At 38.2% G+C, this 25,429-nt stretch overlaps 1 long non-coding RNA gene across 3 annotated transcripts; it reads left to right on the top strand.

Moving 5' to 3' along the window:
• Positions 1-17,765: 17,765 nt before the first annotated feature.
• LOC121968370 lies at positions 17,766-20,042 on the top strand. 3 transcript variants are annotated; one of them, XR_006108098.1, is made up of 6 exons: positions 17,766-18,018; positions 18,974-19,080; positions 19,185-19,275; positions 19,470-19,561; positions 19,691-19,798; positions 19,977-20,042. It is a non-coding gene; the product is annotated as an uncharacterized LOC121968370 (long non-coding RNA). The 3 variants fall into 3 exon arrangements; XR_006108099.1 differs by lacking the exon at positions 17,766-18,018 and having other exon boundaries at positions 18,885-19,080; XR_006108100.1 differs by lacking the exon at positions 17,766-18,018 and having other exon boundaries at positions 18,885-19,080; positions 19,182-19,275.
• The last annotated feature ends 5,387 nt before the right edge of the window (positions 20,043-25,429 follow it).

The following is a 25,429-nucleotide window of genomic DNA, read 5'->3' as shown; positions in this document are numbered from 1 at the left end:
CCATCCTCAGACAGATGGACAGACGGAGCGGGTAAATCAGGTACTTGAAGATATGCTCCGAGCATGTGCCCTAGATTTCAAAGGAAGTTGGTGCAAATATCTGAGTTTAGCATAATTTACATACAACAACAGCTATCAGGCCACTATCGGTATGGCACCTTACGAGGCTCTCTACGGGCGGAGGTGTAGATCTCCAATTTACTGGTATGAGAGTGGTGAACAGAAAGAACTAGAGCTTCAGACAGATCTAGTAGCAGATACCACAGCAGCTATACAGCAGATCCGCCTGAGGATAGAGACAGCTCAGAGTCGCCAGAAAATCTATGCTGATACACGGCGCAGACCTTTAGAGTTCTCAGTTGGGGATTCAGTGTTCCTCAGAGTAGCTCCCATGAAGGGAGTAATGCGTTTTGGGAAAAAGGGCAAACTAAGTCCCAGATATGTGGGACCATACCTTATCAGCAGAAGAGTGGGCAAGGTAGCATATGAGCTAGAGTTACCCCAGGAAATGTCAGCTGTCCACAATGTATTTCATGTCTCTATGCTGAAGAAGCATATCCCAGATGCCACCCAGGTGATTGAGCCCCAGTCGGTACAAGTTCGCGAAGACCTCAGCTATGACAGTCGGCCTATTCAGATAATAGACCGAGCAGTTAAGAAATTGCGGAACAAGGAAGTACCATTAGTGAAAGTAATTTGGCAAAATCACACAGCAGAGGAGGCAACCTGGGAGACAGAAGTCAGTATGAGACGGAAGTACCCAGAGTTATTCTAAGTTCGAGGATGAACTTTTTATAAGGTATGGGGGATTGTAATGCCCGAAAATTCTCAAAATTATTTTAGAAATATTATATGATTTTTCTGGAATTTTAGGATATTTTTACAGAATTTTTAGAGTAGCGGAAGTAGCAAAAATAAATAGAAAACGAAAATAGCCTACGCGGGAATTGAACCCGAGACCTATTGAGTCCTACGACTTATAGCGGACTCTAGTAACCAAGTGAACCCAGCAGGGCCGTGCTGAAAGGAAAGGGAAACAATTATATTTATGTTTTAGTTGGGCGAATTAATTCCTTAATATAAATAGGAATTAATAAGTGGGGAGATGGAATTTTTAATCGGCAACTTCTCCTTCCTCACCCTAATTTCCGCCGATCCCTTCCTCTCCTCCTCCTTCTCTCAGCGCACCAAGCCAAGGGCTCTAGGAGCACCTCCCGACAATACAAAGGATACGAGGACGCTCCTCTCCGCTAGAGGAACGCATAGACGCGAGAAGATCGTCGAAGAGATCTCTCCTCCGGAAAGCCTAGCGATTAGATTTGTAAGAAAATCTGAACAGGAGGTAAGAAACCCCTCACCTGTAGTATAAGTAGCTCTCGTGTGAATTTCATGTATTAGTTTAGTAATATGTAGACTATCGACACAAAGGATGTGAATTAGCGCATACCAAGTGTTCGATTTAAATTGTTTAGCATAGAAAAATGCAACTTAGGCATTTTAGTGGCTTAGATAAATGCAATAGAAGCATTTCATAGCTTATTGAGTCTTGCTCCAGCTTTTACAGGACCAGATGTCCAATGGGTGGGCTCCCACAGTCGCCTCTAGGTATAGATAACCCAGTTCTGGGTTTAGACAACCTAGTAAAAGCAAGACAAGAATGTATTAGCTTATGTTCAGTATTTTATTTTAGCAGAGGCACTGTACTGGATTAGATATCCATTGGGTTGGGCTCCCACAGTCGTCCCTAGGTTTAGATAACCTAGTAAACCCTACTAAATTCGGGACTCGCAAACCCGGGTCTAGTTAGGGATGCGCGCATAGCACGTACAGTTGTCAGGCCCATCAGCAGTTTGATTATGTATTTTAATCTATTATGATAAGTAGTTTTCAAAACTCACAAATCAGTCATGAATACAGTTTAAATTCAGTTCTAGCTTAGTTTGATTTTAGTTCGGTTCACGTTTCAGTTTAGCTCTCATTATTGATACATGTGATAGTTCTATGATTAGATTTGGTTTCTATGTTGTATGATACCATGCCATGCTCTCACCGGTTCAATATGTATTTCAACTAGCATGTTTTCAAATCATAAATTGCATCGTGTGCATGTTTTAGTAAGGTAGATGGTTTCTTACTAAGCTCTCAAGCTTACAGATACTATTTTCCTTATATTGCAGATAAAGGTAAAGGGAAGATGGACTAGCGGAGGCTGGAGGACAATGCTGCAAAGATGCGTGTGGATGGAACTTGGGACAAAGATCTTAGAGAATTTCAGCGAGTTTTATTTTGAACATTAGAATTTGTTTTAGCATTTTATTATTCCGCACCTTAGTATGTTAAATACCATGAACTAGTGAATCATGCACTCTATCATGCTTCGAACATTGTTACATGATGTTAGAATGTTTCCTAACCATTTTTGAACTTGTATGTGTGATTGAGGCACGAAACAGTGCTGAAATCAGACTTCTGGTAGGAAATCAGAAACCCCAATCGATTGGAGGCTTCTCAATCGATCAGCCGATCGATTGAGAAGTTCGTACCGCGAACTGTAGGCCTCTGGATCAATCAGCCGATCGATCCAGCAAATTCTGTCACGAACAGAAGGCTATGGGATCGATCACTGGATCGATTGGCCAGTCTGGATCGATCAACCGATCGATCCAGAATATTGCCCGAGCACAGTAGCGTGCTGGATCGATCACTGGATCGATCCAACCTAAGCCCCACATACAGTAGCCACCTGGATCGATCAATGGATCGATCCAGCCATTCCAATCGATCCGTGGATCGATTGGGAGGCCTGATATCAGCAAGAAACTCTTAGTTAAGTTCCTTAATCATTGGGGGATGTAATATATGTCATGAATAGTTTAGATTACACCCCTTAGCACATGTAGAACCAAGAAATGATAATAGTTTAGCAAAATTTTAATTAGTACAGCTTCCGCACTTAGATTTAATGATGGTCATGGAATAGTTAGCACAGCATAATGTAACGATCGACCTCACAGCCTAGTTAGTAGGAGGCGGGTCGTTACAGGAGTGGGTGTATTAGGCTTATCAAACTCAACTTAAGTTCTTTCTATGATGAGTTTGACCCTCCATAGGTAGCATCTACCACATATTAACTTTGATTGATAATTTAGCATGACTTTCTATCCTACGATACACGTAGGATTGCAGAGCTTCGCCACATCATAAGCTTTCCCTTCAAGGCTAGTTGAAGGTAGCATACTCTGAGTGACTGGACTGTGATAAGTTGTCATTTGCTTTCCGAAGTTATTTTCTCATAGTGTTGAGCCAAGATGGCTGCATTTTACTGGTATATTTGGTTGAGTATTGGTCATCGAGAATAGCAAATCCTCTCATTCAATGGACGTGATATGCAAGATCGCTTAGTAGGATGATGATTGCTGCTCTATACTGATAAATTAATGGGTGGCGGCGATATCCGCTGGGCCATGTGATCACCATATCATATTAAATACAACGGTGTGTGGCAATGTACTACTAACACAACCCTAGATTTGATGTGGGGGTGCATTGGTGCTTATCCAATCTTTTCATTCGACGATAGTGTTTGAACTGTCTTGGAGATTAATGCATTGCTTCATAACCTAGTACTATTGCACTTTAATTGTGCAAACTAGGTCGTAGTAGTGATCCTTCAGCCAAACGATCCAACGGTGGAGAAGAAATCTCACCGTTCAATGGTTAGGTAATTTGATGCGACAACTCTACTATGCCACCACCAAACTATATTAGGTTACTCAAAAACAACATTGTGCTCATTCAATTTTCTTTTGCCTTCAACATCTTTGCCTTCATCTCCTTCCCCACGTCCAACAATTCAGTAAGTTCCTCATTACTTCTCCTTCTATTTATCAATTTTGTCTACCTTCTTTTCTTCTTCTTTCTCAAACCCATGGTCGCCTCAGATAAGTGGTATGAGTCCTAGCGGACTATATATACCAAAGGTGCAGACCAACAACTCATGCAGACCTTCAGTATCCCTTCTGATCATGAGATTAGGATTTCGATGCTAGAGCGACCACATGAGCCACCTCTAAGATATATCACGTGCTTCTTCGGCCAGTTAGCTAGTGACCTTAGGTTTCCCCTCCATCCCTTCCTTTAGGAGTTGGCCAACTATTTTGAACTTTTTTGTCCCAATTATTTCCCAACTCTTATCATTTAATCTGCATTGCAGTCATCATCTATTGATTGTATCAAATTCCTCTTGACCCTATCATCTTCCACTATCATTTTTACCTCAGGCAGTCAAAGCCTGAGGTCTTTTACTTTGTAGCTAGGATAGGGTGTAACTTCTTGGATGAGTACCCCCCTTTATAAAAGGGGTGGAAGGGTCGCTTCATCTTTGTCAAGCCACCTCAACCATACATGTGATTGCCGCCCTGGCTAGATAATCTACCAGCTCTACCACCACTGGATGACTATAGGTTAGAATTAGTGTATTTAGATATGGTCAAGATCTTGTCTAAACTGAAGTTCAACACTAGGTTGTTGACAAAGAACAAAGTCCTGCTTCACCTGACTAGGCTAAGCCCCAATGCAATGGCATTAGATGACTGCTTAAGTAAGACACTCTTTGGTTAACTTTCCCTTGTAATTGACAAACTTTCTTATTTTTGTAGGTCAAATAATGTGCAATTCCTCAATAATTAAGAAATTGAAGTGAGATCTAACTTCCACAGATAGCGTATGAGCTCCCTCAAATGCCACCAAAAGGTCGTCTGAAATGCCACCCCTCATTCCCTTCTTAGAGACGAGTATGTATTAGTTGAAGCTTTGGATGCAATCGACCTCTAGGATTTTGATATTTAACAATATATTTAATGGAGCTTGGTTAAGATTGACCTAGTCAAATGAGAAGTCTAGTCAGGTCAAGATTGACTAGATGATTGGTAAGAGGAAAGTAGTCTACCGAGTGATTGCAAGTGGTGAGTAGTCTATCGAGTGACTAGTAAGTCTAAGCAGGTCAAGGTGATCGAATGCTTGGCAAGAGGAGAAAATCTTAGGGGGGAGGTAACCCTAGGTAAAGAGGAAAATCCAAGGGGGATTAACCTTAGGTACCTAGGGGAAGGTAACCCTAGGTCTTGGAGGAGTGAATTCCAAGTAAAAGTCTTAGTAAGTGAAGCTAGGCCCTAGTGAGTAAAGTTGGGTGGTGAAAGTCTTGATGAGTGAAGCCAGATAATGAAAAATTATAGGCGGAGATAATCTAGGTAATAAGAAGCCTTAGAGGAGTGAACTCCAAGCATGTATGACCGAATGATTTTCAATCAACTGCGCGCAGTCGACTAGACTAGTGAATTTTGGTAAACTTAAGTATAGTTTTATCAACACTATTTTGTATTAGTATTATTATTGTTATACTAATTTAGTATTGCAGAAATAATCTTAGTAGATAAGGTGATCAGACATCGAGCAGAGTAAGTCCAAATAGGTCTGAAAGACTTGATGTTTGGCAGGTGACTTGAGGCAAACTACTAGAGGTAGTGAAGTGAGGTCATGTCCCATTAGGGACAAACCTCAGGTACTGATTCAATTAAAGAAACTGATGGAGGCTTCTAATTTGAGATCAGGGCAGTCAGTACTGTCTTACTCATGCATATATATCTCTATTCTACTCTATTTTATAGGGTAAATATTATTTTTTCCTAACACTATTTTACAGAAAATGATGTTCCATTGATGGAACAAAGGTGTTCAGTCGACAAATCAATGAAATATTAGAATAGTAAAATTTGAATCAAAGCATAAAAGGAAAAAGTTGTTCAGTCGATGGATAAAGTCTGATCATTTGATAGAACAACATGATCTTAGGGATTGAGTGGATCATATATGAGCAAACAAGGAAAGCAAGGTTCAGTCAACAAAAAGATCTTGATTCGTTGATGGAACAATGAGATTTCTGTGATCAAATGGATCGGATCAACGCAAATAAGAAAGGAACAGAGGATCAGTCGATGGATAGAGTAATTAGTTGATGGATCGATTCAGTCGACGAAACCTCTTATGAGTCGACGGAACAAGACCTCTAAAAGAAGCCCTTAAACTCTGAGCTAGAGATAACTCATGCTTTTCAATTTTCTACCGTGCTCATTCTCTGCTTGTGCAAGATGCAACTACTACGACGCCGAGAGGCTTGTAACAACCTACGCTTCATCTTCTATATGATTGTTGTCAGTATATTTGTTTTACTTACACATTGTATTATATTTGGGTGGCGTTTGGTTCTTTCTTAGGAATGAAAATGAGAATGAGAATCATAGTATTGTGTAATGAGAATGAGTATGAATATGGATATCACTTTTAAAAATAATATTTGGTCTATTGAATATTTTCTATTGGAATAAACTAAAATTTTTTTTTTTACCCATGGAGAAAAATAAGAGAAAAAAAATTAGATGTGAGAGAAAAAAAATGATAAGATAGAATGTGTGATGAGAGAGTAAATGTGATGGGAAAGAATGAAGAGAGCGAAAGTGTAATGAGATAAAATGAGGAAAGAGTGTGTGATGAGAGAGGATAAGGAAAGAGAAAAATATATTGGGAGAGAAAGTATGATGGAAGAAAATGAAGAGAGAGAAAGTGTGATAAAAGAAAATGAGGAGAGAGAGTATGTGATGGGAGAAATTAAGGAGAGAGAAAGTATGATAGAAAGAAAATATAATGAGAGAGAAAGTATGATGAGGAAAAATAGGGAAAGAGAGTGTGATGGGAGAGAAAGTATGATGAGAGAGAAAGTGTGATGGGAGAGAATGAATAGAGAGAAAGTGTGATGAGAGAAAATGAGAAGAGAGAGTGTGTGATCGGTGAGATTGAGGTGGGAGAAAGTATGATGAAAAAAAATGAGAAAAGAGAGTATGATGGAAAAGAATGCATGATGAGAGAGGATGAGGAGAGAGAAAGTGTAATGGGAGAGAATGAAGAGGGAGAAATGTGATGAGAGAAAATATGATGGGAAATGTTGAGGAGAGAGGAACTATTATGAGAGAGAAAATGTGATGATAGAATAATGAGAGAAAAAGTATGATGAGAGAGAATAAGGAGAGAGAAAGTGATATAAAAGAAAAATTAAACAAATATATTAATAATATTTTCATCCAAAACTTAACTCTCATTACCATTCCCATCAAAACCCAAGGGAGGAGGTGAGTTTCATCAATACCCAAGTTTTTGGGTTTCATTCCAAAATTTTAATTCCATTCCCTTAACCAAACACAAGGTTTGAGAATGAATCCATATCCTTATTCCCAAACTCTTAAACCAAATGCCACATTGTATTATTTCTTCATTTAGTGGATTGCCCAACAAAATTGATCAAAGATCACGGGCTTTGGAGTAAAAGTCGACTGGGCCCGAACCAAGTAAAAAGAGACGTGCCCTTTGTTTTTCTTTCTTTGTTTTATTCCGCTGAGAATAAGGTTTTTGTTCCCATAGTGCCACCTCATGTTATTCCAAGTCTTGTCTGGGCCGATAAACGACAGAAAACAACCTTCGAGGTTGAGCCCTCTTACAAGAGGAAACTAGTTTAGTTTTCTGGAAAACCAATCTCGAGGCTAACACTAATAAGAAGTGATCCTTATGAGACAACTTCCCAAGAGAGGGCTGAAGCGCTTACGATTGTGGTACTAACTATTATTTCTAGAGAAGCAGCAGTTCCACTATTGTGGCGAATGTGATCGCCTTCATTAGTGTGATTAGGCAACACATTTCTTTATCCGCAAACGAATGTCATGCCCCATTTAGGCCTTCTGAATCTGAGCGAGCACTTAGTTTGGTCCATTCGAAAGATATAATGTACTTTTTAATTTGAGATCCTTAGAACATTCGTAAATTATGACTTCGATTGTACAGTCTAAGGTGGAAGTGAAGAGACTACACCACTACATCCACAATATAATGAAAAATTACCACGACATGAAAGACAAAGTAGTTGAACTGGAGAGTTAGTAGGCCTAGTTAGGATAATGGGCTATATAGAGGACTTGACAACTGTGAAGAGGGCTGAGGCTGATGTGTAGAAATGGAGTAGCAAGGCCAAGGCCTACTCTGACAAGGCATAAGGGTTGAAAAGTGAACTCAATTAGGCACGGGCGGTTGTGCTAGCTTCTGAGGAATTACCTAAGAATGAATAGGCTACAGAGGAGTTGCACATAGGTCCGAGAAGAATTACATCAGACTTAGCAGAAGCTAGTTGTGTAAGTGGGGAAGTTGGCTACTTTAGAAACACAACAGCTGCAACTCCAATGCAACTTTTGTGTTGAGACTCAAGCTAAGAAGAAGCTGAGGTTGCATCTATCTAAGGTGGAGAAAAGAGAAATGAAGATGACATCTGAGCTAGAGACCCTCAAAGTTGAATTGGATGCCACCAAAACTAGGCAAGAAGCCGCTTAGCAGGAGCTGTACCGCTGTTAAACAGGAGAAGAGAATCGTCAAGAAACTCAGAAAAAGCTTTTTTGGACTTTGTAGAATTTTATGATATGCTCACAGATAGAACCAGCAATATGCTGAGGTATGGATTTAAGGATGCTCTCCACCAATGCATTGAAGCAAAGCTATCCTAAGGGGAGCAAATTTATCATTTTCAAATCTACAGAAAGTTTGAGATGAGTTGCCTGCCTCCTAAAAAACTGATTGACCTTACATCCTTCCACCCTTGCTATCATTGACTCTTGCGTTATTGTATTTGGTTTTGTATGGTCATGAATAAACTTCTTTGGTTATGAATGGATTTCTCTTTATATAACTTGTCTTATGAGCTTGTCTTGATTTTTTAAAACTTGTTTTGCTTATATGTGTTGATTATGTATTTCTGTGGTTCATTTCTGAGCAAGGAAGGAGTTAAACAATGACTAAGTCAACCATCTTTCTCAAAAAGTCTAATTAAGTCACAAACAGTTGAGAGTCTTACTAATTGACTTGGTTGCCTCCTACTTGACATTTTTTTCTATGAGTAGTACTAAACAAGGAATAACTTGGCTAAGGGGTTTTGTCGAACAGCTAAACTTCCAATATGAAACTAAGATCTTTTAGTTTACTGAGATTGAGTTAGAGAGGTTGTCAGCGTTTAAGGCCGAGACATGAATGAGGCTTAGATCTAGAATTGAATGGCTATCGCAAGACGAGGGCAAACTTTGCAAGAGATAAGGGAAGCGTATTGAATTGAGATCACATAAAATTGGTTAAAGACTTATCTATTGATATGATTTAATCTAATAATCTCAAACTGCCAAATAATGGAGTATGAGATATCTGAAATCAAGCATGTTGTAAAGCTGAATGACTAGTGTGGGACTAGAAGAGTCTCTACCAGTGATAGAGAAAATATATTGAATTAAAATTATATAAAATTAATTAAAAACTTATCTGTTGATATAACTTGAGCTGATAATCTCAAGCTGTCAAGTAATGGAGGATGAGATATCTGAAATCAAGCCTGTTGCAAGGTTGAATGGCTAGCATAAGGCTAAGAATTTCGAGTCTGTTGTAAGGCGAAGCCTCTAGCGGGGACTCCAAGGGCTGAGACCTACGCTAGTGCGAAGCTAGAAATTTCAAGTTTGTCATAAGGTGGAGCCACTAGCAAGGGGCTAGGAGGGTTGAGAGCTACATTAGAGAAATACTAGGAATTTCAATCCTGGTGTAAGGCAGAACCATTAGCGAGGAGCTAGGAGGGTTGAGAGCTTCACTGGCATGATACTAGCTTGTCCTGGCCTATCGTAAGATAAGGCTATTGGCGAGTGGGGCCAAGAGGGCGGGCAAAGTCTCTGTCGCTAGCATGATACTAGGTTCTCTTAGCCTGTCATAAGGCAGAGTCATTAGCAAGTGGGGCCAAGAGGGTAGGCAAATCATGGAGTTCTCAGTCTATCGGAGTTCAAGGTATATTAGAATACTAAGATGTTAGTGAGTAAGGTTAAGAGGGCCATTAGGTTTTAGTCACTAGCACGATGCTAAGTCTACTTGTTTATCGTAAGGTGGAGCCATTGGCGAGTGAGATCAAGAGGACGAACAAGTCTCTATCGCTAGCACAATGCTAGGTTTTCTTGGGCTATTGTAGGGTGGAGTCATTAGCGAGTGGGGCAAAAAGGAGGGACATACCATGAATTTCTGAGTTTGCCGAGATAACAAGACTATTAGAAGGTTGAGATTCTGAGTCTGCTAAGGTAACATGGTAAAGAGACTGTCAAAAGACTGAGATTTTGAGTCTGTTGAGGTAACGAGATGAAAATATTGTCAGAAAGCTGAGATTCTGAGTCTACTGAGATAACGAGGTGAAGAGTCTATCAAAAAGTTGAGATTTTGAGTCTGCTGAGGTAACGAGGTGAAGAGACTGTTAGAAGACTGTGATTATGAGTCTGTTGAGGTAACAAGTGAAGAGACCATCGAAGACTAAAATTTTTAGTCTCAATTACTAGCACGATGTTAGGTTTCCTGAGCTTGTAGTAAGGTGGCTCTGTAAGAGGGGATAAATAAGCAAAAGATAATGATCTTATAGATAAAGCATAGATATTTTCAAGGAATAGTGATAGTAACTAGTAGACAAAAAGTAAAAGGATATGACAAAGCATTCTAAGATAGTTGAAGTTTTCTTCTCCTTCACGGACCGATGGAAGGACCAGTATGACCAATAAGGATTAAACCATCATCCTCTGAGTGCTTCTGAGTCCTTCACACCTTTCTGAGGTTGGTCTTGACCATTTGCATGTAGCACTTACGAGCGGTGCTTTGATCTCCGTTGACCAAGCCAACCCTTTCTAAAATCAGAAACTTTAGCTTTTGATACAAAGTAAAGACCACATCTTGAAATGAGCTAAGAGACATCCTTCCTAAGATGGCATTATAGGTGGATGGAGCATGCTCTAGATTTGTTTTAGAGGTTCTTCACCTAGTGATAGGAGGAGGCTGATCTTCTCCTAGTGGATGTACCTCATGACCAGTAAAATCAAACAGAGGGGTAGACATAGGTCGTAGCTCTTCTCAATCGATTTGTATTTGGCCGAAAGCTTCTTTGTACAAAATGTTCATTGAGATCCCTGTGTCTACGAACACCCTCACCACATTGTAGTTGGCTATAATGACACGAATTACTAAGGCATCATCGTCGTACGGGGTGACAACTCCTTTTATGTCTTGAGGCCCAAAATTTATAAGAGGATAATTTTCTCGACCTCTCCCAATGTTGATGTTATAATTTTCCAACCTTTCCAACCTTCGTCTGTGAGCCTTCCTAACTCTGTTAGAGTTCCCGTCCATGGAGCCCCCATGATCTTATTGATGTTACCTTGGGGAGCCATGTTACCTCGATGACCTCGACAATGATCTCAACCATCATTTTGGTGATTGTTTCGATAGTCTTCTTGGTGGTCATCTCGACAGTTATTATGACAGTCTAAGGAATGGTGTTGAGGTGGTTCTGGATCCTATCAAGGGACTGAGTTATTTCAGTGCCATTTTGGTTGATTCCCTACATCATTGTGTTGAGTATATTTGTCAGGTGCAAGCCTGATAGCTGTAGGAGAAGTCATTCCGTTTTAGAGTTGTTCCTTTATGAATCAACCTATTTCTTGAGCAAGTTGCCGACATTCTTCAGTGCCACGAGAATATGACTAGTCGTAAGTGCAGAAATGAATAGTTCCTTCTTGGGCCAACTATCTTGTCCCTATTACAAATGTGGGAACCGTGTTCACAACTTGCACCACTCTCTCCTCTTTTCTGATGGGGGCATAGTTGAGGAGCTGATGGGGAATCTTATTCTTAAATGAGGGATGAAGGGACTTTTTGTCTATTTAGAGAGCTGTAACGACTTTACCCTTTTGTACCAGCTGAGCCTCCTCTAAGTGGATGCACTTCTTAGCCCACTTCAGTAGTTTCTCGTAGTTTAGTGGAGGCTTCTTTACTAGAGATCTGAAGAAATTTCCATCCACCAAGCCTTGAGAGAAGGTGATGTTGTTTCAATTTACACTAATGATTTAACACATATTTTGATGAATGACAAGTGGATTAAAGTTAGAATGTTTTGTGATCAAATTACTTTATCAAGTGTGTTGGAATTGATGGGTCTGAAGGACCTGATACCAGGCTGAAATCCAGCTAGGCCCGTGGGACTCAATAACTGGTGGGAAGTCCAGATAGGTCTGCGAGGCCCGATATCTGGCCGAAAGTTTGGTTGAGTTCGTGGGATCTAATAACCGGTCGAAGTCCAGTTTGGTCTGCGGACCTGACAACTAGTGGGAAGACCTAGTGGGTCAAAGGCAAGTCAAGCGACTGTAGTTGGTAAGTGGATATAAGCAACTGGATGAGAGATCCAGGGAGGATGCGTTCCTCGTTGAGGGAACTGTAGGTGTCATTCAAGCTTAGGTCCATTTGGGAAACCTAAGCTGAGACCTTGACTAGATCTTAGTCTCGGGAAGACAGGATCTAATTACTATTCTTATCTTATTAATATTGTGTTAATTCTATTTTACAGGATAAATATATTTTTTTGTTGCATGGAAGAAAAGAGACAAAAAGTGGTCCAGGTGCCCAAAGCTGGTTTGGGCACTCGGAGTTGGTTCGGGTGCTCGGAGCTGGTCCGTGCACCCGGACCAGGATTGCCCAAGCGGGTGCCACAGGCACCTAGGCAGTCTGGGCACTCAGAATTGGTCCAAGCGACCAGACCACAAAAGTTATCCCGAAATTAAGTTGGAGCGCGACGACTGGCCGAACCCACGTTAGTGGTCCAGGCGCTCGGAAGTAGATAAACTTTGCGGATGAAGTTTTAACGAGAGATCGCCATGTTAGTAATGGTCCAGGCGCCGGGAGGGATTCTAGGCACCCGGAATGGGCCTATATAAGGGCCTTCAATTAGCAAATTCAGACTAACATTGACTACAACTTTCATATTCAAGTGCTACTCTGAAAAAGCTCCGACAACACCGAAAAGTTGCTTCGAAGTTTGAGAAACAAGAGACTTTATTTTCCTTTCTATTTATCAGTAACAAATTTTATTTTCAGTTCTTGTACTCAATCATTATAATCCTTTTACGAACTGATAATGATTGCCCAATGAAAGCGATTGACTATCGCAGACCTTGGAGTAGGTGTCGTCACAGGCTTCAAACTAAGTAAAACCATCTGTTGTAGCATTGTTTTGTATTTTCTTTATTACACCGCGCAAGTCATTTTTAATCACAATTTTCGACGATCGCTATTCAACCTCCTCTAGCGACTTTACGATCCTATAAGTGGTATCAAAGTGAGGTTATTCTGAATTGGTGAAACCACCAATAAAGCAAGGGTTCCTTTTTTTTAAAAGAAAATTATATATCGTTTTAGATTAGAAATTATTCTTACGTCTTTCATTTTTTTCCTCTATTTTTTTAAATTCTTATTTTCCCCCATTTTCAAATTTTCACCATTAGTCAAAACTGGTAAAATATCTCATTTGATAAAATTTGTTCTAATATTTGTTATTATTATTTTATTTAAAATTTGTGAAACATCGTTAGTTTCTCATCTCCCACGCTACTTACCCCAAGACCAAGTCTTGGCCATATTTCAAAGTTTTTCATTCAGAAAATAATGGTCCAAAGCGAAGAATACATCACCGCCCATCCCACCTCTTCAACGAGGATGACTTCCCAGATTAGAAGAAAAAGATGGAGATGTACCTAAAGACAGACATCGAATAGTGGTTCAGCATCCGTAAAGGCTACATGATCTTGATAGACAATGCTGAAAAAACCACTCGGACCCCAAGACTGGAACCCAGAAATGAAAAAGAAGGCCTAGCAGGACAACAAAGCCCTAAACACCTTCCAATACGGGCTAACGAAAGAACAACTAAACCAGGTCAGACCTTTCAAAAATGTAAATGACCTTTGGGATAAACTCATCAAGTTACATAAAGAAACAAATGATGTAAAGGTAATCGAAATAAATTCACCTATAAATAAATTATTTAATGTCGCAATGCATGAAGAAGATTAGGTGACTTGGGATGGAGAATCAGAGGTTGAAGATCGGAAGCATCACAACTACCTCGTATTGATGGCAACCAGATTGGAATAAAAAATCGAGACGGAATAAGACGGCGAGTCCGAATATGAATCAAGTCACGAATTCTTACTTATTTTTGAAGGTTCCAATGAGGTATCATCTATCCTAACTGCTAGATTTTTAAAAATAATTGCATGCCTAAATAAAAAATTAATAAAATCTGAAAAATAAAATGACACTCTCCTTAAGGAAAATCAACATCTTAATAAACAATTTAACTCCCAAATAAAAACTTCTAACTCAACTCAAGTCGAAAGACTTAAGGAAGGAAATGCTAAATTGAAAACTGAAATAACCAATCTAAAAGAATTGTTAGAAAAATTCACAATCAGATCCAAATATCTAGACATAATACTTGGATCACAAAGAGTTGTGTACAATAAGTCCTGACTCGGATACAAGTCCAGATTGACTAACAAAACCTTTATATCACTTATAAGCCAAAATAAGCAACAAACTAAAACCTGGGTTCGAAAGGGTACCTAACCAAGCAAGTAGGACTCAATCAATTTTATGTTCCTAAAAATGAAATTCATTATCTAAAACTAAATCCAACTAAACCTATTAATTTAAAACCAAACCAAAATAAACCTTCAAAGCTAAATTTCAAACTAAAGAATAAAATCAAATCAAACCTAAATCTAAAATGTAAAATGAAGTCAAACAATTCAAACTCAAATAGGAAAAATAAATTTAAATCAACTAACTACAAAGCTAATTCAAATTCAAGCTACAATCAAGTCTATTATAACTATAAAAATAATCGATATAAACCTAAAACTTAAACACAAATTCAATAATTTAGAGGGAGACACCAAATTAGTTGGCACCTCCAAAAATAATAGTTTACTCGGTTAGGTAATTAGAACTAGCTTAAATAGAGACAAAAATTTATCCTGACAAATAACACTGGAGAAGTTTTGGATGATAGTAGGTTAGGGAAACTATTTCTATGCATGTCTAGGAGGATATGACTTCGACTTGGTGCATTTGGCTTAGTAGAACTAACTGAAGCTACCCCTTATCAATCTTAGCTGGTTAGACCAAAGTTATTATTTAAGCTAAGTGAAAAATTTCAAAGGCATGATTACTCTAATGATGTCCAAGTTGTTGGGGTTGCAAGGTTGCAAACATAGTCCCATATTGGAAACACATGGGAAAGATCATGAGTTTATAAGAGAAAAGATATCTCCATTGGCATGAGGCCTTTTGGGTAGAGCCCAAGAGCAAAACCATGAGGGCTTAGGCCCAAAGTGGACAATATCATGCGATTGTGGAGATATCTAAATTCTTTTCGATCCTATAATTGGTATCAGAGCCTGGACTGCCAGAAGGTTTAACCACCGACTGTGCACAAGAGCTATGGTCTGATTGAGCCATGTGGGTACAATATTGACCTCGAACAAAGAAAGTGGGGGCTCCTATGTTCGGATCAAGAGGATCAGACACCAGGCAGGAAGTCCTAATTGTGACTAGGCAAGGAAGTCCTAGTAGGTCGGGTGGACCGAGGGGCAGGAAGCCTATGGTCCTTTGTTTGAGGGGGGGATTGTTGGGGTTGCAAGGTTGCAAACATAGTCCCATATTGGAAACACATGGGAAAGATCATGAGTTTATAAGAGAAAAGATATCTCCATTGGCATGAGGCCTTTTGGGTAGAGCCCAAGAGCAAAACCATGAGGGCTTAGGCCCAAAGTGGACAATATCATGCGATTGTGGAGGAATCTAACACAAGTTAAACCAAACCCTGAAATATAACTTGACTCATCTCATAAAATTATAGGATTACTTGATTGAAAATATATTTTGGGTGAGATGAATAAGGATTAAAATAAATTAAATTAAATTAAAATAAAAATTAAAATGAATTAAATTAAAAAAATAAATAAAATTGAATGAAAATAAATTTAATTATAATCAAGTTCACACTTGAGCTAAAAGTTTATTTCTTCTAATTATTTTTAGGAATCTAAATAGATATTGGATAGTAGTTGCTCCCGACACATGACCGGGGATCAAACCATGTTCACAAAGTTAACCTTCAAAAGATTAGGAACAGTTGCCTTTGGAAACAACGACAAACTGAAGGTAATTGGAATATGTAACATTGAATTAGAATCCAATTTCATTATTAATAAAGTACTCCTTATTGAAAATTTTAAATTTAACTTACTTAGTGTTAGTCAATTGTGTGACTCGGAATATAAGGTTAGGTTTACATCCGCTGAATGTTTAATTAAACATATCAAAGACCCTACAATAAAATTAAAAGGACTTAGAAATAATAACATTTATACAATTAATGTAGCTAGCTCCTTACTTAAGTGTCACTTAACACAAAAAGTGAAAACTTAGCTGTGGCATAAGAGAATGCCCCATATTAACTTTAGAAACCTCACCAAACTAAATGACTTAGTTAGAGGATTACTAAAACTACCTAACTTAGAATCAACAATTTGTAATACTTGTCAACAAGGAAAATAGACCAAATTAACCCATAAGCCAACTAATCAGATTTAAATCAACTCAATACTTGAATTATTTAACTCACATGGGATTAAATCGATTAATGAAAATTTATATTGTCTAGTAATAATTGATATTACTCAATATTCACTTGAGTAAAATTTTTGAAAAATAAGACAAAATATTTGAAATATTAGTAATTTTTGTAAATAAATTGAAAATGAAAAAGACTCAAAAATCAAAAGAATTAGGAGTGATAACGATGGAGAATTCAAAAACCAAAGATTTACTAAATTCTCACTACAACAAAAATAACTTTTCGCAGCTTGCTATTAACAGCGCACATTAAAAGCATGCCGTTAATAGTATTATTAATGGCGTGCAGATTGTTACGCGCTGTTAATAGTATAAACTTAAAGAAGGAAAAAAATTACGTCCAGATATTAATGGCGCACATTAAAAGTATGTCGTTAATACTATAAATATTTAATAACAATAACGACATGCAAAAATAGGCACGCTGCGAATACTTTTTAAAATTATCAACGGCATGCAGCATGCTGCGATTAGTTTAAAAAAATAATAATAAAATTATTATTTTTTTCACATTAAGTTTAAAAAAACTTAAACGTGAGACCTCTCTCTCACGCAAACTCCTCCGCCGCCGAAGCCCTCTCACGCAAAGCCCTCCACCGAAGTCCTCTCACGCGATGCCCTTCGCCGAAGCCTGATAATGAGTATTTTGGTGCATTATTTTGGCTCTTATTCTTGCAATTTTTACCTTCTCTCATACTTAATTTGGTGTTTATATTATATTTTGTGAGTAGAAACTCATTTTGAACTTAATTATAAATTTCCTACAAATTATAGAATTTAATTTCATATTTTTATATGGTTTTGTAGGAAATCAAAAGAGCTATGGATTAGGGTCAAGCTGGACTGAATTTGACTTGATTTGGATGTCAAATGGGGTAGATCAAGCAGAATAGTGTGGACCGTTGATCTATATCAAGAGAGATCTTGCTCCTTCATTTTGATCTAAGTATCCTGCCCTTGATTAGATCTAAATGCTATGGACCCTTGGATCTAAGAATAAAGGCAGCTTGATCCAAACCACACATCTCTCCATCAGCTAAATCAGACGGCCAGATATTCATCATCTCCCTTACAAAGATGGACGGCCCAGATTAAATGAGGAGAAATTCCCCTCTTAAGCAAACACGCGCACAGTGCCCTTCTTCTCACCCTGTCGGCTCGCGTTTCTTCTTCCAGCAGCTAGGGCGCGACAACTCTCCTCACCAGCGCATCTTCTTCCTTCCTCACAACCGGCCGGCGGCTTCTTCATCTTCCCTTTCCTCGTCACCGGCCTGACCTCCACAGCCCACTTCCTCTTCTAGATTTCCAGTGGCGACGGCATAGGCGAACACAGCAGGGAGCAGCAGGCGACTGCGGCGATTCCGACCAACTCCACCTCACCGGAGGGGTTCTCCGGTGAGAACCCCTCCGGTGAGATCCTTCACCTCCTGACGTTCTTCCTTCACTCTTACCTTCTGGGGTTCAGTTGGCAGCAAGAAGAAGGCAGCACGGTAGGATCTCCATGACAGTCCGGTCAACTTCCATCTGAGGGGGTTCCTCGGTGGAAGATTCGCATAATCTTCGTTGTCTAAGCAAGCAGCAACCGGCAGTGAGCTTCTGTCCACCGACTTTGGGGGTTCCGAGCCGGGTCTTCATGTGACGACGAGGGTAGTAGTTGGAATCGGAAGCGGAAGTGTGAATTGTGGTCGGAAGTCTTAGTTTATTTTATGTTTACTGTTGATGTTTGTTAATTCTTATTAAATGTTTGTAGCAAACTTAGATCCTCATGTTTAGATTGCACACACTTTATCTACTTTGTTTCATGCATAAAATGTGTTCGATGAAATGTTTCTTTAAGTCGTTAGGTTCAATTTGATGTGTTTTAACTTGTTTAATTTTTACTTTGTCTTGTTCTTTCAATTTTGTTAGGTTCTAGTTTTGATTAAATGCAATTAGGATATGTTAGATTAGATTTCTTTAATGCTCTAGATTTTTAATTCAATGTTTACTTTATGTTGTCTTTAATTTCATTGCAATCTTAGTTTAAGTTAGAATAGGTTTCCTTATTTGCATCGTCTTTCATTTACTAGGTTAGGTTCATTTAATGTTTTTCTATTTCATTTCTTAGTTTAACTCCATTAATGGTGATATCGTAGCGTAGAGTGACAATGCGTTGTCACTTGTTTTCCAAACTCAGTTTAACTCCATTAATGGATATGTTATCTTATTTGAGAAAGTATGACTATTTATAATATTTAGAACTTGCTTTCCAAAATCAGCTTTACTTTATTCCGATATCTCCATATCTCAACTTGCATGTTTGATTGTTTTGGAGATTTTTCGTCTTAATGAGTGATTCACCTTTGTTTAGAACCCTCCCAAGCTGGCTACTCCTCTATTTGATACTAAAACGCCAGAGGACACTAAGATGGCATACACAGACCTAGATAATCTTCAAATGGTGTTTTGAACGAAGAGGTATTTACTTATATTCGCAAGCATGTTATATATAAGCATTCCACTAGATTCATGTCTTTAATGTACTGTTGAATTGATAGCACTAATTCTTTTCTGCACAGTAGTGTTTGGTCTTACATTGTGATGGCGTCTGAGTGTTGGCTTGGTCTCTGTTGGCTTGCTACATATCTAGAAAGCTCCATGATTTGTGCTAAGGTAGTTCTTCTCAACGAGAATATCTTAGATGGTAGTTTCATGCTACTTGCTTTTCCGAGTTTGATTTGCTGCTACAAGATCGAAAAGATATTATGTAGTTGTTCCTTCTGGTCGAATAGTTTCACTTTCCCATCTTAGTTTTTTGTATGTTCTTTGTTAAATAATTATGTGGATTTAATTCTTATCGGTAACAGCTGAAGCGTATCCAATTTGGATTTTCCAGCTCAAAATATCAGTAGATTTGTTGTGGTAGTGCCTTAACAGGATTTCAGGCTTCTCCATTCAGGTAGGTTATGCTCGTTTGACTCATATTATGGTAATTATTTTTAATTTTGTATAATTTAAGTAATAAGTAATGATATATGTATCTTTTGAATTGTGCTGTAATGATTTTGTATATATTTCTATATTTAAGGAAAAGATAAGTCCGGTAGATACAAAAATTACAAGATCACAAGTTTGGATTGAAGGTCACAAGAAAAAAAATGGGAAGCCTAGTACTCAAGCTGTTGGAGAGAAAATAGTAAGCATGCCCACTCATTTTAGATTTCTTTAGTATTTTATTCCACTGATCTTGTTTTTCATAAGAATTTATACTTAAGATCTCTATTTATACAGCCTAAAATGTTTTTTCTATACCTCCTTGTACATGTGTTCAAGCTGTTTTTTACTTATGAGTTAGTACATGTGTTCAATTTCAGGTGGACCTAATTCGACCAAATGATGAAATGCAGTTTCTCGATGATGCAATAGAAAGCACGGTCGCATGGTTACCTATATTTATAGTATTGTGTGATTGATATATATTATACTAATTTGTTTGGATTGTAAGTTGAATTGTTGTTATGTAATTGCTAGTTTGTTAGATATTTCATATATTGTTTTAGATGTTTTATGTTTTTGTGGTATAATGAAAAACTATGACTTTTATTAATTTTGTATGGATTTGATTTGCACTAAATTTGTTGTAAAATTTTAATTTATTATTTTCGTCAATTTTTTTTAATATAGTTAAGACCATCAACAGCATACGTTTGTGCACTGCGGATAGTATTTTCTGTAGCGTGCAAAGAACGCCGTGGATACTATTATCCACAACGTGCTTTGCGTGCTACAGAAAATACTATTATCTGCGGCGTGCTTTGCGGCTGCGGAAAATACTATCCGCGGTGTGCTTTGCACGCCGTGGATAATAGTATCCGCGGCGTGCTTTGCGCGCTACAGAAAATACTATCCACAGCACACAAACGCACGCCGCGGATAATTTATGACTTTCAACAGCTTTTAACTGTGCAGCGCGCAATGTACGCTGCGAAAAGTGAATTTGCACTCTGCGAAAAGTCATTTTTGTTGTAGTGTCTATTTAGAAAATGGGTACCATCAAGAATTCACATGTTCTAATACATCTCAATAAAACTGAATAGTGGAAAAAAAAAATAGAACTCTCCAAGAAGCCGCTCGAATAATGCTTAATGAATACCAATTATCAAAATATTTCTAGGTAGAAGCTATTAGTACAACCTGCTATGTAAAAAATAGAACAATAATAAATAAGAAACACGATAAAACCTCATTTAAAATTTACTATAATAAATTTACCAAATATTAAATACTTTAAGGTATTTGGATGTCTTGTCTACATATTAAATATAAGAGAATACTTAGAAAAATTTATCTCAAAAGTGGAAAATGGAATCTTTGTAGGGTATTCCTTAAAAAGTAGAGGATATAAAGTTTATAATAAAACAACTCAAAGAATTGAGGAAACAACCAATGTAAAATTTGATGAAATTACTAAAGAATCTAACTCAACTCAACCTCAGTATCAACCAATGGACTTCGTTAGAGTTAGCACTGATCTAGGGGGAGCAAGTGAAAACCCATTAGGAGAATAAGAGAATGAATAGAATCAACCATAAGGAAATGAACAAATACAAATTAAGCCTAGAACAATAAGAGTCGGCTCAAACCACCCAATTGAACAAATTATAAGTGGCCAAGACCTAAGAGTTTAGACTAGATCATCCTTCAGAAACCTAAGTCAAATATCCTTAATCTCTAAAATTGAACCCAAAATGATAGAAGAATCCCTACTTGACCGAGATTGGATTATAGCCATGTAGAAAGAATTGACCCAATTTGAAAGAAATAAAGTATGGGAATTAGTACCACTACTTTATAATAAAAAGGTAATAGAAATAAAATGAGTATTCAAAAATAAACTAAATAAAAATGGGGAAATTGTTAAAAATAAGGGTAGACTAGTAGCCAAAGGGTTTAGTCAAGTAAAGGGACTTGACTATAATGAAACATATGCTCTAGTAGTCAGACTTGAATCTATTAGAATGTTATTGAGCTATGCAACCCATAAAAGATTTAAGCTTTATCAAATGAATGTTAAATCCACCTTTTTAAATGGGCTAATAAAGGAAGAAATCTATGTAGGTCAACCACCTGAGTTTTGAAAGCCTAGATCATCCTGATTATGTCTTTAAACTAAAGAAAGCCTTGTATGGTCTTAAACAAATACCTAGCGTCTGGTATAAAAGGTTGAACTCCTATTTAATTTCCAAAGGGTTCACCCAAGGTCAAATTGATCCAACTCTGATGTATGTCCAAGGGCTGAAGCTAGGAGAGATCAGTTATCACTTCCGGAAGGCCCAATTACATGACTGCGAGCAAAGCGTTTCAAGGAAGCACTAAATGGGATAATCAAATAACATTGGGCGGATTATAAGCAAGGAGAGACCATGATAATCCCAACTACTAGTCGTGGCCTAATCCACGTAATCGGGTATAACCATCCAGGAGTCAGTCGCGCTTAACGAAAGAACGCTAATAAGCATAGGAACTCGTTCATGCATGAAGACTTAAGTATTTTAGATTGTTTAATGAAGCATACGACTTGGGACTCTAATTATGCATGCATTTATTTTGTTTTGGGTTCCTAGATAGCTTGCATGAGGCATACCACATTGGAACTCTAATTGTGCATGCACTTATCTTGTACTTTTCCTTGTTCACTCCCATTATATAAGCGAGGGACATCTTAGTATGAAGCAACTTAGTTTTTGGTGAGATTATGTGCTCTCTTAGTTCTTGAAAGGACTTTCTGAACTTATCGAGTTTACTCTCGTGGCGTTCAACCCATCGAAACTTATCACCCTGGGTGTGGCGTTTCTTTCCTTCGTAGGCTTGGTTCGTGCTAGTTCTTGGTTACAGATCAAGACTTACACTCCTGTCATCTAGTTCTTAGGGCTCTATCCACCATTGTCTTGGGTTCCATCACATTTGTTGGTGAGGTTCGTATCGTCTGGTATCAGAGCTTTGGTTCAAAGCCAAGTGCAAATCTATCTTTACTTGTTGTTTATCCAAAAGCAAAAAAAAATCATGGGAAAAAAAGATGAGAGCGCAATGAAAAGAAAAAAAAAAAGGAAGAAGAAGAAAGCGCAGAAAGAAAAAAAAACTGCTTGTGCGAATCGAAGTAAATTGTCTTCAACAATCCCTTTCTTGTTTTATTTACTCTTAAACTTCTACTCTTTCATTTTCTCTTAAAATTCTACCATTATAAGTTTCGGTGGTATCTTTTGAATTGCTATATGATATTCCGATTTGTTCTAGAGATTGATTAAGAACTAAGAGATATCATCAATTGAGAGCTTACCACCCAAATGTGAGTTGAGTTCTTGTGAGGTTTTCTTTCATTTTGCAACTATGTCCAACAACCAGGAGGATGGAGCAAATGAGGGGGCTAGGCCACTTCCGAACCTGCAATTGCAAGCATTGATGGGAGAGATGGAGCGAATGATGAGGGCAGAATTAGAATCAATCCATGAGAGGTTGGATCGGGTGGAGGATGGGATACCAAGAAGACATCAACAAGACTGTATTACTAGACCACAACGAAGACATGCCCAAGGGATTGATGTCGAAGAAGATGAAGAGGTTATTGTTGAAGACTTTGATGAGCAAAACTACCATTAGGGCAATATTGGATATCGAGGAGATAGCAACGTAACTAGAAGAAATAATGATTTAGGAGGGATTAAGATGAAGATTCCAACCTTCCAAGGGAGAAATGACCCAGAAGCTTACTTGGAATGGGAAACTAAGATGAAAATAATGTTTGACTATCATGAATTCTCAGAGTTTAAAAAGGTGAAGTTAGCTGCAATTGAATTCACTGATTACGCTATTGTGTGGTGGGATCAAGTGGTGATGACTCGGAGAAGAAATAGAGAGCAACCTGTGCCCACTTGGGAGGAGATGAAAGTGCTCATGAGAAGGAGATTTGTACCCAGCCATTATTATAGAAGCTTATATCAGCGGCTTCAAAGCTTATCTCAAGGCTCCAAAAGTGTGGATGAATATTTCAAGAAGATGGAGTTGTCCATGATCCGAGCTAATGTCGATGAAGATTGGGAAGCCACCATGGCCAGGTTTTTACATGGTTTAAACCCAGAAATTGATAATATTGTTGAATTGCAGCATTATATTGACAGACATTGTCCACCAAGCACAAAAAGTAGAAGAACAACTCAAGAGGAGAGGATTGGCTAGGAAGGGACAATCAATGACTACTCACGGTACATGGCGGACAGCTCCAAGAAAGGAGGAACAACCTTAAAATAAGCTAAAGTTTGAACCCTTCAAGAAGCCCAAACCCACACCATCTACTACTCAAGGTAATCGTGAGCTCATTTCCTCCAAAACTCGTGATATCAAGTGTTTTAAATGTCAAGGCATGGTTATATAGCTAGTCAATGTGTAAACAAAAGGGTGATGGTAATAAATGCCCAAGGTGAACTTGAGTCGGAAGATGAGGATGAAATAGTTGAAGAAGTGCCTTAAAAAGAGGGTAGTGATGATGAACAACATGCTGTTGTTGGGGACTTATTGGTGACCCGATGAGTTCTCAATCTACAAGCTAAGGAGGAAGAATGTAATCAAAGGGAGAACTTGTTTCATACTTGTTGCTTTGTCAACAACAAGGTTTGCAGTGTTATTATTAATAGGGGGAGTTGCACCAATGTGGCAAGTGCTGATTTGGTAGAGAAATTATCACTATCAACTCAGAAACATTCGCGTCCTTATCGACTCCAGTGGTTAAATGATTGCGGTGAAATCAAGGTAATAAAACAAGTATTGGTAGCAATTTCCATCGGCAAATATGAAGATGAGCTGTTGTGTGACGTGGTTCCCATGCATGCATGTCCTCTATTGTTGGGGAGACCTTGGCAATTCGATCGAAAGGTAACACATGATGGCCTCACAAATAAGTATACTTTTACTCTGAAGGGACAACCTATTATTCTTGTACCATTGACTCCAAGACAAGTTATGGAGGACCAGTTGAGATTACAAAAAGAAAATGAAAAGAAGAGAGAAAAGGAAATTGAGAGAAAAGAAGTCGAGGAAAAGAAAAATGAGAGGAAGAAAACAAAAAGAGAGGGTAAGGAAAAAAAAGGAGAGAGAAAGAAAAATAATTCTTATGCAAAAAAAAAAGTGAGATCAAACGAACTTTGTTTTAGAATTAGTTGCCCCTTATCCTTTTGTATAAGGAGACACTCTTGAGCACTAACGACCTTAACGGTTCTTTGCCTAGTGTTATTGTTTCTCTCTTTCAGGTATTCGAGGTGGTCTTTCCTGAAGAGGTTCCGCATGGTTTACCTCCAATTAGAGGAATTGAGCACCAAATCGACTTCATACCTGGTGCATCCATTCCAAATCAACCTGCCTATAGAAGCAATCCGGAGGAAGCAAAGGAGCTTCAGAGGCAAGTTAATGAATTATTAGAAAAGGGGTATGTTCGAGAAAGCATGAGCCCTTGCGCCGTGCCTATTTTACTAGTTCCCAAGAAGGATGGAACATAGAAGATGTGTGTGGATTGTCGAGCCATCAACAACATCACGATAAAGTATCTCCATCCAATTCCTAAGATTGATGATATACTTGATGAATTACATGGTTCTTGTGTGTTCACAAAAATTGATCTTAGGAGTGGATACCATCAGATTAGGATGAATGAAGGTGATGAATGAAAAACTGGTTTTAAAACCAAGCATGACTTATATGAATGGTTAGTAATGCCTTTTGGCTTAACTAATGCTCCTAGCACTTTTATTCGTTTGATGAACCATGTTTTGCATGCTTT

This window comes from Zingiber officinale, chromosome 3B (assembly GCF_018446385.1).
Source record: "Zingiber officinale cultivar Zhangliang chromosome 3B, Zo_v1.1, whole genome shotgun sequence".
Classification (NCBI taxonomy): domain Eukaryota; kingdom Viridiplantae; phylum Streptophyta; class Magnoliopsida; order Zingiberales; family Zingiberaceae; genus Zingiber; species Zingiber officinale.
The sequence above is the reverse complement of the archived record's forward strand: the minus strand, read 5'-3'. Positions and strand labels throughout refer to the sequence as shown.